The sequence below is a fragment of the Panthera onca genome, chromosome D3 (assembly GCF_046562875.1).
Source record: "Panthera onca isolate mPanOnc1 chromosome D3, mPanOnc1 haplotype 2, whole genome shotgun sequence".
Taxonomy (NCBI): Eukaryota; Metazoa; Chordata; class Mammalia; order Carnivora; family Felidae; genus Panthera; species Panthera onca.
Genome location: NC_138350.1, coordinates 39925532 through 39942230, shown reverse-complemented (window position 1 = coordinate 39942230; position 16699 = coordinate 39925532). Strand labels below are relative to the sequence as shown.

At 40.0% G+C, this 16699-nt stretch overlaps 1 long non-coding RNA gene across 2 annotated transcripts in view; it reads right to left on the bottom strand.

Annotated features, from left to right (window-relative positions):
* Positions 1-585: 585 nt before the first annotated feature.
* Positions 586-16699, bottom strand: part of LOC132665803 (uncharacterized) — a 134365-nt gene continuing 118251 nt past the window's right edge. For both annotated transcript variants that reach the window (XR_009604290.3, XR_009604289.3), the window contains exon 6: positions 586-3453. This is a non-coding gene — a long non-coding RNA (uncharacterized LOC132665803). The remainder of the gene's footprint in view (positions 3454-16699) is intronic.

Sequence of the window (16699 nt, the reverse complement as noted above, 5' to 3'; positions counted from 1 at the left end):
AGAGAGAGGGAGACAGAATCTGAAGCAGGCTCCAGGCTCTGAGCTGGCAGCACAGGGCCCAATGTGGGGCTTGACCTGAGTTGAAGGCACACGCTTAACCGACTGAGCCACCCAGGTGCCCCTCAAGTTATCTTCTTAGGTGTGATCTATTTATTCAGTTCTTATTTACCCACTCAGATATTATGTCCCAGTGCTGCGGGCGACATAAACATTCTGGCCCTCCTCGGGCCCTCCTAGAAGTATCAGACCGCCTAGTACCCTGGATGCAGGTAAGAAAGGTTGGTTCTCTCCCTTTAGAGAACCCCAAACACAGCTGTGCTCTGTGGCCATGCTGAGGCTACAGCTGATGGCCTAACAGCTCACCAAAGAGGAAAAAGGTGGTTTTTACAAAATGCTTGCTCTGACAGTGATGTTTGTTTTCCCAGCACTAACATTGTTTCCTTCAGACCTGCAAACAACGGTAGCTAAGAACTCAAGTAAACACGTAAAAGAGCAAAACCTCAATTTTATTATTTATTTATTTTTAATGTTTATTTTATTTTTGAGAGAGAGAGAGACAGAGACAAAGACAGAGTGTGAGTAAGGGAGGGGCAAAGAGAGAGGGAGACACAGAATCTGAAGAGGCTCCAGGCTCTGAGCTGTCAGCACAGAGCCTGACAAGGGGCTCAAACTCACAAGCCGTGAAATCATGACCTGAGCCGAAGTCCTCCAGAGGCTTAACCGACTGAGCCACCCAGGCACCCTGAAAAACCTCAATATTAAAAGTTACATTGAAAATATTCAAGAGGTGCCTGGGTTGCTCACTCGGTTAAGCAACCTACTCTTGATTTCAGCTCAGGTCATGATCTCGGGGTCGAGAGACTGAGCCCCAGGCTCCACCCCGCTTCCTCTCTCCCTCTTTCTGTCCCTCCCCTGCTCATACCCTCTCTCTTTCTCTCTCTCTCTCTCAAAATAAATAAGTAAAACTTAAAACAATTAAGAATAAAATATTCAAGATTTCCTGCTTATTTTGGAGACAGTTAAATAAATTCAGCATATTCTCTAGTTAGGTTCCTACCAGGTTATAGGCAGTTGAGAGGTGGGTCCACTTGCTGAAAGTCACTGAGAGAGAGAGAGAGAGAGAGAGAGAGAGAGAGATTGAGAGAAGAGTCCCCACTTCTCAGGTCAGAAGATTAAGGCCTCTAATCTCTCAAATCTCCCTGGAGGCCATCATAGCCATTTGTGGCAGAAGGAGCCTCCTCCTCCAGGCTCTCGGAAGCTTCCACGACCTCCTCCCCCTCACCCAGTTTACCAGGCAGTAAAACTGGCCACTTTACCCCTTTGTTTTCAAATTGCCCTTGAGCTCAACACCCTCCCTCTCACTTTTCCCCACACAGAGTTTTTACACCTTTGGGGCCCAAACCTTGAAAAGTACATACAAAGAGACAAGAATCTGTAAACAGAGAAGCCAAGAGGGAACAATGCCTACATTCATGGGAATAAAGACAGCAATCTCAGAAAACAATCATAATGGCGAATTTTTCATCAGTGATTCTGAGAAACTTCCCCAGAAAAAAGATTTATGTCTCAGTCTCTCTCCTTACCCTCATTTCAGGTGTTTAAGAGAACCAGGGATTTTTTTTGTAGCCCGCTTCTTGAACTCTGTCACATTCATGTAACATTCCCCCCCCCCCCCACTTTGTTTATGAGTCTGCCTATTTCTTTCCCTATTAAAAGACAGAAAGAGTCTATAGCTCCAACCTCTTCCACAACATCAACCCAAGGAGAGCAGGGACCTCTCTTTATCTAATTGTCTTTCCATGCAGAATGGGAGATCCATGAATAGTAGTTGAGCAGCTGATCTGAAGCAAATGCACCATGTACTGCCCAGAAAGGGGAGGAAGGAAAACCCTTCACCCATCCAAGATGGTCGTCTTGGAAAGATGTGCAAATCCAGGCTAGCCCTACAAGTTGGCAGGATTGACCAAGAATGGAGTGAATAAAGTGAAATCGAGGGTAAAGGGGTGCGATCAAATTATTACAAAGAGGAAACAGAAAAAATCATTTTAAAGAGATGAAACGCAAGCATTTGTACTCCCACCACAATTGTGGGGATGGAAGAGGTTAGTATTTTTGCTTTTCAGTACATATCCATCTTTATATGCATATGATTTTTGTTGTGATTTTTTTCCCCTTTTTCCACCTGTGTTCCAGATGCCTGTCACCTTCACCATTTTGCCACTTTGCTTGAATATTTCAAAACAGACCTCAATATTGAAATTCTTCCATGGCACGCTGTTCTTTTATTTGAAAAGATGTGTTTGATTCAGAAAATACACAGAGGTTGCCCTACTTTCTTTGCATCTGGGCTAAATTGGAAGTAGGCAGCAAAATGGGTAACCTCCTGACTAGCGGAAGTGAGGCTGACCAACAGACAGACGACAGCCTGTGGGGAAGTGGTGGCCAGCGGTCAAATGCGTTTCCCCAGCCTTTATGCTACATTGTGTCATAGAGGCCCGGAATGGCAGGCACATATGGAAATCAGTGGCCTCAGTTGAAAGTAGAGTCCAGATAGAGTTCATACCACATTGAGAAATCATATTCGTATTCATAATGTTTGTTCTACATCTGTGGGCACACCCACGTGCATTCATGCAAGCATAAATGCATCAAATGTCTCTGGAAAGACACATATAAGAAGTTGGTTGCTCTTGAGGGGGTAAATGAGTAGCCATGGGCCAGGAATGAGAAGAAGACTTAATTTTACCATAAATAGTCTCTTTTAAAAATTTTGGAACTTATGCTTGCATTTCCCATTAAAAATTACAACACTTGATAATCATCAAAACCAGAGAATACATTCTACAAGACTGGGTATATCTAATAGTAGTCCCCTAACACAATTTCTCCTTTTGCATAAGAGGAATAAAATCCTGCTCATTAACTCAGATGGAAGAGGGATTAATGGGGCATGTTTATGCACTATAGTTTGACTACAATGGTGGATGAATGCCAAAGGTATGTTACCATGTAAGCAAATGGCTCTTGACTACCACGGGCTTGGGGGGCTCCTGGTAATAGTGCTATGGAAAGGATGGTGAGGACTTTGGTATCTGTATTGGTTGAGCCTGGATGATACATTTCTGCTCCTGTTACTGAAAGGCCCATATTCTTGGAAGGACCTGAACTAAGGCTAGAGTAGCAAGGATTGAGAAAATGAATGAATTAGAAGGAGATACCGAAGAAGCAGGTTGTGGAGACCTTCTTTTCTCCCCCTCCTCAGGCAGCCAGGCAGCTGCATATAAGATGTATATAAGCCTTTGGTTAGGCCATCTTGCTTCCGTCCTTGCTGCCACCACTAGATGGACACTCACCTAATTTTCTGGAACTTGAATCCAGGGCTTTCTCCAATTCCTTCCAGATTCTCCAGCATGATCCCTTCTCCCTCTTTGTAGATGGCCCAGAAAAAAGAGACTGGTGAAAGAACAGAATGCAGATGGTGTATGTCTCATATAGTTTACCTTATCAGGTTACTTACTTAGTTATTCATTTAATAAACATGTATGAGAAACCTACTGTAGCCCAAAAGCTGTGTTAGGCTCTAGAGATGCAAGACCACAAACAGTTAACAATCTAGTGGGGAAAATAGATTTTTAACAACTGTGTATGAGTGGGATTGTCTGATAAGTGTTAACAGAACCTGCGCTAGGGTAACATAGGGGCATCTACCAGGAGCATCCAAACTAAACTAGGGGTATGGTGATCAAAGAGGTGACGAAGTCTAGACTGGAAAGGCATGTGGGGGTCCTCCAGTGGGCAGTGTGGGGGAGTGGGGATGGGTGTGCGTGCTTTCGCTGGTTGGTGGCCGGTGAGTGGGTGTTGAGAAGAGTGTGGGGCACTTAAGAAAGAGTTCATAGTATGTACAATGAAAAGTGACCATGGCTCATCAAGAACTACAAACTGCCAGCATGTTGGAAACATAAAATCTGATAGAACAGAAGTGTCAAGGGAAGGAGAAGGGCTTTAAATGTCAAAGTAATGCATTTGAATAAATCTGAAGCTGGAGGGTGACAGAAGGGCCCTGGAGCAGGGGAATGAGGCAGGGTAAAGACTGGGTAATAGGAGTGGGGCAGAGATGGTAAAGATTAGTTGCCAACAGTAATTCTCAAAAGCCAGTCCCAATCTCAAAAGCACATGGTGGTGGGGGGGGAGGGGCTTGTTAAAAATAGTCTCTTGTTCTGACCCCTCAAACCAGAATCTCTGGAAGAAGAGCCCTGGAATATGCTTGATAGGAAACCTCGGGAAATTCTGAGGGAGAGTGAGTGTAGGAACCTCTGAACTACATCCAGTGTCTTCCGTTCACTGCAGACCCTAGTCGCTGTGGGCTTGCCGTGTACTTTCATTCTTGGTGGGCACTTGGTAACCTGAATATGTGTTATTTCATTTAATGGCTGAGACCTTAAAACACGGTGGTTAAGCACTCCAACAAATTTAACCTCTGGGGAGGAGTGTGGTGTTAACACTTCTATACATGGCACCGTTCACAGACCAATTACGTTGGATTTCCAGATTAATGAGATGACCGTAGAGTTGCCAGGCTCTGAAGGAATTGGAGCTTAGACAAGAAAAAAGGAAGTAAAATTTGTAAATTATTTACAAGTTCCAGTATTCTGTTTTTAGTTATGAAGCCAGACTTCACCAAAAAGAGGAAAAGGTAAAAAGAGAGTAACACTCAAACAGGTTGGCAAGAGCTTGCTGGGCCATCACGATCCATATGCCCTTGACCTTCCTGTCTCCTTGGCCCGCTTATCTCACACAGTCCTGGTTTGTAGCAGAGTACCGTCTCGGTTGTGAACATTATCTTTATATGGGCTTCGGTCATTCAGAGGACACCCACAGGCTTTCAAGGCTTTGAGGGAAACTCCTTGTTGAAATGTTTACGTTATTTCCTCTTTACAGCTGCACTGCAAGCGGCACACATTGCTTCATGCTCTGCAGATAATATTCTGGCTCCTCTCTCCTTGGCTTCGGCACTCATCACTTCCCTCCGAGCCTGCCTGTTGTTTCTTCTCTTTTGTCACATCTGGCCCTCACCCAAGTTCAGCCTGCTTTTCAGTGTGTGTTTACTGGCATTCTTAAGCATTTTGAAAAGCCGTGTAGTGTTTTCACTTTAAAACATTTAGGTTACAGGAGGAATGGAATTAAAGATGATTTTTTTTTCATTACAATTACTCTTTCGGTGTTACGTCCAGTAACACCGAAAAATTCTGAAACCTGAGTAAGTTTTATGAAACTTGAATAGTAGTGTGTTCCCTTTGCTCCCAAATGACATGTGGTCACAAACGGAATGCCAACTTCAGTCCATGTTCTAAGCCAGTGGCATTTAGGGAGGTGACCCTGGTGCCCCTTGCAACTCTTCCCATCTTCTCACCCCTTCTACACTGGGAAGTCCTCGAGTGCATTCCACAGCCCATTTGAAAGGCTTCCTGAATTTTCCACTCCATCCTCTCCTCACTGGGTCAAATGCTGAGAGTCAGAAGGACTCAAATCAGGCTGCATCAGTTCAAATCTGAGAACTTGTTAGCTTAATAGTTGGACCTATTTTGTTTTGGACAAAATTGCTAACCTCTTTAAGCCTAATTTTGTATTATCTGTGAAATGAGGCTAACATTAGCACCCACTTTAGAGGGATGCTGTGAACGTTGATTATGGTAATTCATGGTAAGCACTTAAGATAATGTCTGGCTCATTGTAAGTATTCAAGACACTTTAGTCACTAATATTTCTCCAAGGTTTATTGATAAATACTCTTATTTATAGCACAGTATTATCGAGAATTATAAAATCTTTTTTTGGTAAAAATTTGTTGTCAAGAATATGAGCCTGGGTGGCTCAGTCAGTTAAGCATCTGACTCTTGATTTCAGCTCAGGTCATGATCTCACGGTTGGCTCCTGAGATCAAGCCCCATGTTAGACTCTGAGCTGACAGTACGTGGAGACTGCTTGGGACTCTGTCTCTCCCTCACTCTGTGCCCCTCCCCTGCATGCACTCTTTCTCTCTCTCAAAACAAATAAATAAACTTAAAAACAAAAGAATATGATCACTGTGATAAGACTAAAAACATAATCAATGAACCAAATTAACTTTTTCATGCCTTGTGATCTTTATCTAGTCCTACATGTTCCTTGTTTATGCTTCTTATAGCATCTTGAACACATGAACTAGCTAGCATTCCAGGTTGATATGTTTTTACTTTGTGAGTTCTTTTTTTTTAATTATATTTTACTTTTTAATTGAGGTACAATTGACATATAACATTATATTAATTTCAGGTGTACAACATAATGGTTGGATATTTGTATATTGTATATCTCATGAAATGATCACTAAGTCTAATTAACACCTGTCACATTACAAAGTTACACTTTTTTTTTAAATTGTAATGAAGACCTTTAAGATCTACTTTCTTAACAACTTTCAATATGCAACACAGTATCATTAACTATAGTCACATGCTATACATTACATGCCCATAATTTATTTTATAACTGGACGTCTGTAACTTTTGTCTCCCTTCACCCCCCACCCCCACCCCCAGATTGATTCTGTAGTGTGACAAAAAACAGACTAAGTCATATTAACCTAAGTAAGAGTTGCCACATATTATCATCACAAGGGAATTTCTAATCTTCTAGTTAAAAAGAAAATGCCACAACAGCAAGTATTTGATAGAAAACATCAAACTGTCTGATTCTATGTATCCCAAGTCATTCAGTGAGGAAATGTTCCTTGACTTTGTTTTAAAGTAATAAAATGCACATGATAACAATTCATAGAGTAAACAAGGATGGAAAAAGAAAAGTTTCCTACCCCAGCCTCCTCTCCACTCCCCAGAGGAACCCAAGACTGACAATTATTTATCTGTCCAAAAGTTTCATAATGCTTGTACTGGCATGTTTTCTAGAAGCTCTGTACATCAGTTTGGCCTAAGAGTTCTGCCAAATTCTGCGATTTGGTTTCAACTTTGGCCTGTGGAAGACTGAAGAGTCAAATGCCAACTCATAGAGAACCCTGGCATTCTCAGACTTGTGCACGACCAATTATCAAATTGGGGAGGGTGAGGTTGGGGAAGGGGGTGGGGAAGGGAGTAGTTGTCTGCAATTTATCAGTGTCCAGCCAAATCTAGCTTTTCTTTTGTTTTGTAAATAAGCTTTATTTTTATTTTTTTAAATATTTTAAAAAAATATTTATTTTATATATTTTTGAGAGACAGAGCATGAGCAGGGGAGGAACAGAGAGAGAGGGTGGCACAGAATCCTAAGCAGGCTCCAGGCTCTGAGCTGTCAGCACAGAACCAGACGCAGGGCTCAAACCACAGACTGTGAGATCATGACCTGAGCCGAACTTAGCTTAACGGACTGAGCCAACCCAGGCGCCCTGTGTAAATAAAGTTTTATTGAGATCCACCACATCTATACCTTTATATAATTGTCTTTGGCTGCTGTCACGATAGGTGGCAGGGTTGAGTAGTTGCAACAGAAGCTTGCCTACAAAGCCAAAAGTATTTCATTTCCAGCCTTTTATGGAAAAGGTTTGCCATTTCAGATTAGGCTATTATCATGGCTAATCAGCATAAAACCCCCATGATCCAAACAAGGCAAGTCATTGGTTGCTAATATCTGAACAATCACTTTTAAACATAGGAGGCATTCTAGGTATAATTTGGGTGGAAATATCTCCCCAAGTGTTTTATGTTGAAATTCTTTCAGTTAAAGTGTGTATTTACCATTGTAATAATAATAATAATAGTGTAATAATTAATGTTGTAAAAGTTAAGTTTGTGAACAAAAGTCATCATTAGGAATTTTCTGTTTTTCTTTTCTTTTTTTCAAATGTTTATTATTTTTGAAAGAGAGACAGAGAGCAAGCAGGGAAGGGGCAGAGTGAGGAGGACAGAGGATCTGAAGTGGGCTCTTTGCTGACAGAAGACAGCCTGATGTGGGCTCAAACTCATGAAGCGGGAGATCATGACCCGAGCCGAAGTCAGACACTTAACTGACTAAGCCACCCAGGTACCCCAAGATTTTTCAACTAATTAAATAAGGCAATAGATTAACAGTCAGTGCAAATAATTAAGGCAGAGTTTGAGAACTTTGGGAAAGGATAGAAAGTAAGTCCTTTTTGAGTCCACAAATGTTTATAAAAAATAAGTATAAATTTTAAGGACAATAATCAAGATTAGAGAGTATCAAAATTCTAGTATCTGCAAACTTGTTTGGTGAAGTGAGTGAATAAGATAGCTCTTAAGAATTTTAGGGGCGCCTGGGTGGCTCGGTCGGTTAAGCGTCCGACTTCAGCTCAGGTCATGATCTCACGGTCCGTGAGTTCGAGCCCCGCGTCGGGCTCTTGTAATGCCCAAAGTTCTAAAACCTCCCACAAAAGACCACCAGAGTCGTAAGTCAAAGCCAAGCGGCAAGGGTCGTTTATTGCAGGTTCGAACCTGGTCCTCTGCGCACTCGTCGCCGGTGACGCAAGAGGCCACGATTAGGGTTGGTATAGCGTTTTTATAGATAGAGACAAATAGCACAGGGGAGGTTTTTACTTGTGGCGGGAGGAAGAAAGGGGGAAAGGGGTAGGTGAGGAATGTGCTAAGCAAGCAGGTTTACAGAAGCGAGAAATGCCGGTTAGTTTGTATACAATCACTTATTTCATTACATATCAGACTACATTTAGGAAGTTTTACAGCCCATTCTACTACACAGCGGGTTACAGGAAAGGTCTCACAATGCTTGTAAAACAGACTTCTCAGCAATTGTATTTCTTATCAAAGATCCATAATAAGCAGAAAAGAGAACCTAGCTTTAAACTAAGGCAGGGCTGTCATTTGAATTCAAAGCTGTTCCTTTCACTCTGTGCTGACCGCTCAGAGCCTGGAGCCTGTTTCGGATTCTGTGTCTCCCTCTCTCTCTGCCCCTCCCCTGTTCATACTCTGTCTCTCTCTGTCTCAAAAATAAATAAACGTTAAAAAAAAATTTTTTTTTTAAAAGAATTTTGATTAAGGGGCACCTCGGTGGCTCAGTCAGTTGAGCGTCCGACTCCGGCTCAGGTCATGATCTCACAACTCGTGGGTTTGAGCCCCGCATCAGACTCTGTGCTGACTGCTTGCTCAGAGCCTGGAGCCTGCTTCAGATTCTGTGTCTCCTTCTCTCTCTGCCCCTCCCCTGCTCACACTTTGTGTCTGTTTCTCAAAAATAAATAAATGTAAAAAAAAAAACAAAAAAAACAGGAGAAAGAATTTTGATTAATTATTTATTATTTAATTCCAATTAGGCCATGATTATTACAAGAAAAAAATCTATTCGAGAATTCTTCACATCTTGTAAAGATGAATTAAATGCAGAATGGCAACTTTGTTATCACTTCAGATTTTCCAAAGAAGGAAAACTCCAATATCACATGTAATAATAACCTGACATATTTAGACATAATAAAGATTATGTAGAGATATAGAGAAAAAGGAGGTACCCCAAACACATTTTGTTCTCACTCTTGTAACTTCAAAAGGGCGGGCACCATGGATGAACTTTGAGGACATGATGCTAAGTGAAATAAGCCAATCACAAAGGGCAAATACTGTATGATTCTACTTTTATGAAGTATCTAGAGTAAATTCATAGACATGGAAAGTGGAATGAATGGTGGTCACCAGGGACTGTGGGCAAAGAAGAACGGGAAGTTATTGTTTAATGGGTAGAGAAGTTCAGTTTTGCAAGATGATAAAAATTCTGGAGATGGATGGTGGTGGTGGTCGCACAACAATGTGAATATACTCACTATCACTGAACTATACACTTACACATGGTTATAACGTAGTAAATTTTATGTCGTGTGTATTTTACCACAATTTAAAAAAAAGGTTTGATGAGAGTACAATTCTTTATAAGAGACAATTCTTTATAGCTTTGAGTCTATCAAACTCAAAACTTTAAACAGAATCTTGTTGAATTGACCCCTATCGACTGCTAATCATTTTTGTCTCGGGCCATACCACCCTGAACGTGACTGATCTCGTCTGATTTTCAATAATTGAAGTAAAAAGATTCTGGAGAGTTGCCCACTCTATAAATCTTAGGTACAAATTTCCTTCTAGAAAACATGCTACTGAAAAACTACTTCCTAAATTGTATTATGCTACACACACACACACACACACACACACACACACACCAAGATGTTATTAAAGGAGCTGGTTGAAAAAGAACACCTAGGGGCGCCTGGGTGGCGCAGTCAGTTGGGCGTCCAACTTCAGCCAGGTCACGATCTCGCAGTCCGTGAGTTCGAGCCCCGCGTCAGGCTCTGGGCTGATGGCTCGGAGCCTGGAGCCTGTTTCCGATTCTGTCTCCCTCTCTCTCTGCCCCTCCCCTGTTCATGCTCTGTCTCTCTCTGTCCCAAAAATAAATAAATGTTGAAAAAAAAAAAATTTTTAAAAAATAAAAAAAAAAAAAAGAAAAAGAACACCTAATTTACCTGTTACAAATGTGCAGTACCATGACCACAGGAGTTGCTGACCCACTGACCCCACTGGGGAAAGCACTGTTCCTGAACCATGATGGCAATCTTTAAAGATGTGTCTGCTAAATATTTAACTAATATTTGACTTTTTATTTGTTTATTTATTTTTTAAGTTTATTTAAATTTTTTAGTAGTCTCTACACTTAACATGGGGCTCAAACTCACAACCCAGAGATCAAGAGTCGCATGTTCTTCCCAAGGAGCCAGCCAGGTGCCCCATAATATTTGAATTTTTAAATAGAAATTCAGACTTATTCTTGTAGTAACCCAGATGTTCATTCTGTGATGCTATAATCTGTTTCAGTCTTAGTTTTAACTGTATATTGATTTTAACAGCCAGCCATTTGGAATTCAGCCAAACTGTGAAGTTGGTGTTGAAGTACCTATAAAAGCATATGTATTTTTTAAATGTACATGAATGAGATCAAAGTATACATGCTATATTTAATGTTTAATGAGTAATATATCTTGGATAACCTTACATATTGGGATATACCACCCACAAGTATTTATCTAAGAGAAATAAAGGCATATGTCCTTACCAGACTTACACACTAATACTCACAGCAAGCAGCTCCATGTTTAATAGCCTCAAACTGGAAATGACCCAAATGACTATCAACAGGTGAATGGCTAAGCAAATCATATCTATAAGTGGAATACTAATCACCAATAAAAGACATCATCTACAAATATACAGTACTATACAATGGAATACTAATCAGCGACTTAAAAAAAGAATGCACTATTGATACATGCAGCAACATAGATAAATCTCAAAATATTTACGCTGAGTTAAAGATGCCAGACAACCAAAGAGTATATACTGTATAATCCCATTTATATAAAATTATAAAACTGCAAACTAATTGATAGGGATGAAAAAACTGCTGGTTGCCTGGGGACTGAGGATGGGGAAGAGAACAAGGGAGAGAGAAATTACAGGGACACAAGAAAACTTTGGAGGTGATAGATACATTATTTTCACATGGCCATGGTTTATACTCTATCAAAACTGATCAAATTGTTTAAATCTGCTTGCTTTATTGTATGTCATACATACTATATCACACATACATACAAACTATATCTCCATAAAGCTATTCAAAACCAAACAGGGCACCTGTTAAGCTTCTGACTTTGGCTCAGATCATGATCTCACCGTTACTTAGTTCGAGTCCCAAATCAGGTGATCTTGAGCCCTGAATTGGGTGAGCCCCACTTCTCTCTCTCTCTGTCTCTCTGTCTCTCTCTCAATACAACAACAACAAACCCAAAACAAAACAAAAAGGTTTTAGGAGTTGGTAGTGTGTTTACTCACACATTCCACAAATTCGATTTTACCAAACTCTTCTTTAGTAAGAATTTGTAGATCTGTTGATGAAATTAGCCCTTCTCAGGAATGTTATGGCAAATATTTCCTCAATTTTGTTTCTTGTTTCTTAAAAACCGTATTTATGTGATTTTTAGCTAAACTGAAATTTCTTACATTTTTATCAAATTAAATGCATGTCTTTTAGGTTTTTGGCTTGCGGTAGCATAATCTGCTTAGAAAGAAGTTCCTCTTCAAAATTATGTATTTAAAATGTTCCCACAGGGTGCCTGGGTGGCTCAGTCAGTTAAGTGTCCGACTTCATCTCAGGTCATGATCTCACGGTCCATGAGTTCGAGCCTCATGTCGGGCTCTGTGCTGACAGCTCAGAGCCTGGAGCCTGCTTCGGATTCTGTGTCTCCCTCTCTCTCTGACCCTCCCCCGTTCATGCTCTGTCTCCCTCTGTCTCAAAAGTAAATAAACATTAAAAAAAAATTTTTTTTAAATAAAAAAATAAAAAAATAAAATGTTCCCACATTTTATTTGCTTTATATTTTACATTAAATTCTGCCTTGAATTATTTTTGGAATAAGGCAGGAACTGAAACTTATTTTTCCCCCTAAATGGTTAACCAATTAAACTGACACAATTTATTGAATAATTAGTCTTGTTCCATGGATTTTTGTCATCTAAAAATACTTCTGTATCTTTGGTTCTATTTCTGGACTCTTTAATCAACTCCACTGGTCAGTTATTGAAGTTTTATAATAGATGCTCATATCTGGTAGGACTAGTCTCCCTCAATTTTCTTCTTTATTAGCTTTTTGTTTTTTTGCATATTTTTTCCTTGCTGTTTCCTTTTTTTATTTTATTTTATTTATTTATTTATTTATTTATTTATTTATTTATTTTGAGAGCAAGAGATTTATTTATTTTGAGAGGGAGAGAGAGTGCGAGCCAGGAAGTAGCAGAGAGAGAGAGGGAGAGAGAGAGAATCCCAAGCAGGCTCCACACTGTCAGTGCAGATCCTGACCCTGGGGCTGGAACCCACCTACCGTGAGATCATGACCTGAGTCGAAATCCAGAGTCATCCAGACACCCAACCAACTGAGCCACCCAGGTGTCCCTACTGGTTATTCTTATATATTTATTTTACAAAGATGAATTGGAAATGAGTTTCCAAGAGTTAATGTCTCCTAGTAATACTGTCTTTATCTTCATCCTCTTTGCATTTGTATTTTTTCATGTATGTCAATAATATAAAATTTGATCCATAAAGATTAATTAATTAATTGACGTTTAATTTTTTTAGCATTTATTTATTTTTGAGAGACAGAGAGAGACAGAGCATGAGCGGGGGAGGGACAGAGAGAGAAGGAGACAGAATCTGAAGCAGGCTCCAGGCTCTGAGCCGTTGGCACAGGGCCTGAGTGAGGCTCCAACTCATGAACCTCAAGATCATGACCTGAGTTGAAGTCAGACGTTTAACTGACTGAGCCACCCAGATGCCCTGATCCATAAAGATTTATGACAGTTATATCTTTATTCCTTTACCATCATAAAATTCCCCTCTTTATCTTTTTTCAAATTTCTTTCGTTGAATTCATCCTTGACTGATTATGATGCCAGCTCTCTTTTTTTGGTTTTCATTTCCCTGGGATGCATTGATCTATCTTTCCCTTTCAATATTTCTGAACAACTTTGTTTCTTTTTTTAAAGTTTATTTATTTTCGAGAGATAGAGAGTGTATGTGGGGAAGGGGCAGATAGAGAGGGGGACAGAGGATCCAAAGCAGGTTCTGTGCCTTCAGTGCAGGGCCTGATGCAGGGGCTGCAACTCATGAGACCAGGACCTGAGCTGAACCCAGGTGCTTAACCATCTGAGCTATCCAGGTGCCTCTGAAAAACTTTGTTTCTAACTCTTTAGCATTTAATTGTTTTTAACCGAATCTGATTCCTTTTTTCCCTAATATGTATTTAATACTTTTATACTTATTCATATGCCATATATTTAATATTAATTGTCATGTACATTTTGTATTTCCAACACACCCTTTATTTTACTTCATGATATGTTTCTTTTGTTTTATTTTTTTTAATCTTTTTAAAAAATTTTTTTTAACGTTTATTTATTTTTGAGACAGAGAGAGACAGAGCATGAACAGGGGAGGGGCAGAGAGAGGGAGACACAGAATCCGAAATGGGCTCTAGGCTCTGAGCCGTCAGCACAGAGCACGATGCGGGGCTCGAACCCACGGACTGTGAGGTCATGACCTGCGCCGAAGTCGGACGCCTAACCGACTGAGCCACCCAGGCGCCCCTTTTCTTTTGTTTTAAAGTGTACTCTACCTTGGTAACTTGAAAGGCTTACTGTCCACTGGTAGGTCTTTTTTTTTTTAAAGATTTTATTTTTTTAAGTAATCTCTACACCCAACATGGGGCTCAAACTCACAACCCAAGCTCAAGAGTCACACGCTCTACACTGAGTCAGCCAGGCAGTTTTAGGTCTTCTAATAGTTACCTTTTATGAACTTATATAATTGACTAAATCCCTATTTTTTAGTGATAAAATGAAGACACTATCTATTGACTCTGAAATAGAAAGGATGAAAAATTACCATACTTAGACTTCCTTTCATATCTCCCTTTCTGTTAATTTTTGCTAGTTATATATCACAGAGCCAGATATGGGACTCGATCTCATGATTCTGAGATCATGACCTGAGCCAAAATCAAGAATTGGACACTTAACTGACTGAGCAACCCAGGGTCCCCTGCAGTTGTATTTCTTTGCTTCATTTTTTTTCTTCTATGGCGTTTTGTTTTTTTTTTTTTGTCTCCTTTAAAAAAAAATTTTTTTTTGTTTATTTTGAGAGACAGAGAGAGAGAGCAAGCAGGGGAGGGGCAGAGAAAGAGGGAGAGAATGAGTGCTGACAGTGAGGGGCTAGAACCCACGATCTGTGAGATCATGACCTGAGCTGAAACCAAGAGTCGGACGCTCAACCGACTGAGCCACCTAGGCGCCCCATCTTCTATGGTATTTTTTAATATGATTTCTATTCCATTTATTGTAGTCTCTGATTATGGATACCAGCCATCCTGATGTCAGACTATTATTATTTACTCTGTATCTAGCTTCTTCCCTAAGATTGTTAAAATATCTTTCTTTTTCCCCTGCATTCTCTGTGATTACTGCAGACCTTTCCTTCATGTTATTAATTTAGTTTTCAGCTATGTGTGTTCCATTCCTTGCTGTCTCGAATCAATTTTTTAAGTAATTCATTGTTTTGGAGTTTGTTGTTTATGTGTTTATTTGTTTGTGTTTGTGGGTTTTTTTGTTTTTTGTTTGTTTGGGTTTTTGTTTTTGTTTTGTTTTTTTTTACTTAGCATTGTGTATTAGGTATCTCCAGAAAAAGATACCCAGCAGGATATATATATCTAAGCACAAGGTATATCTACATCGATACCTATCTATCTCTATATCTATATCTATATCTATATCTATATCTATATCTATATCATCTATATCTGTTTCATCTTATCTATCCTATTGGTTAGGAGAGACAGAGAGTTTTAAGGAATTGGCTAAAATGATTATGGAGGCTGAAAAACCCCAAGATTTGCAGGCTGCAATTTGGAGACCCAGGAGATTTGGTGTGTGGTTCTAGTCCAAGTCTGAAGGCCTGAGAACCAGGACAGTTGATAGCCTAAGTTCCAGTCAGAAAGCTGGCAGGCTCCAATACCAATGAGAGCCAATGTTTCAGTTTGAGTTGAAAGGCCAGAAAAGAACAATGTGCCAAAAGAAGTCAGGCAGGAAGACTTCCTCTTACTCAGCCTTTTTTGTTCTATTCAGGTGTTCAGTTGATTGGGTGAGGCTCACCCATATCGGAGAGAGCAATCTGCTTTACTCAGTCTATAGATTCAAATTTTGATCTCATTCAGAAACAACTCATAGAAACACTCACTGTAATGTTTGACCAAATGACTGGGCATTTTGGAACCCTGTGAAGTTGATGCCTAAAATTATCACACATTGCAATCTTAGCCTTCTATTGCCTTAGCTCATCTTTGATTTCTTGTTTCATTGAATTTATATATTAATTTTGTTTCATAGAATGCAAAGCATTTGCTGTTTTTCTTTAGGTTTTTAGATATGTTTCTTCCCAGATATATTTTACTCATTTGTTCCTGCTCTTTTTCTGTCATAGTGTATTTGCCTTGTCTTCATAAAATCCTCCTCTCCATCTTACTATTTAACATGGGGGGGACCCTATCCAGATTTCCTATTTTCACAGATAGGGTGTAGATGAATTCTTATTTACAATCTTTTTCACATTGATCTGAGGCCTGTTTGTCTTCCTGTTAGAAATTCTGAAGCTGAGTCTTTTGTGTTTTCTCTCTCGTTGTCCGAGGGCAGGTTGAAGGGAACATCTATCAGCTAGAATTAGACTCGTCTGTAGAAGAGAAAATTCAAAGTAACAGTGTCTTCAATCAGAAAGAGGTTTGATCCTCTCTCACTTAGAAGTCTACCAACCGTCACAGTTAATATGATACTCTGCAGTGTTAGGGTCACAAACTCAAGTTCACCATGTGGTCTCAGGTCACTCCAACTCTACCCATCACATCTGCTTTTTGGCCAGTAAGAGAGAAGAGGAAATGGGAATTCCCACTCCATTTAAGTACCTTCCCATAAGTTGTACACAACGCCTCAAGCTTAACACCTATGAGTGCCTCACTATGGGGTAGCTTAGAAATATCTTTTTTGGGGGACACAAGGGTGGCTCAGTTGGTTAAGCAATCTATTCTTGATTTCAGCTCAGGTCATGATCTCATGGT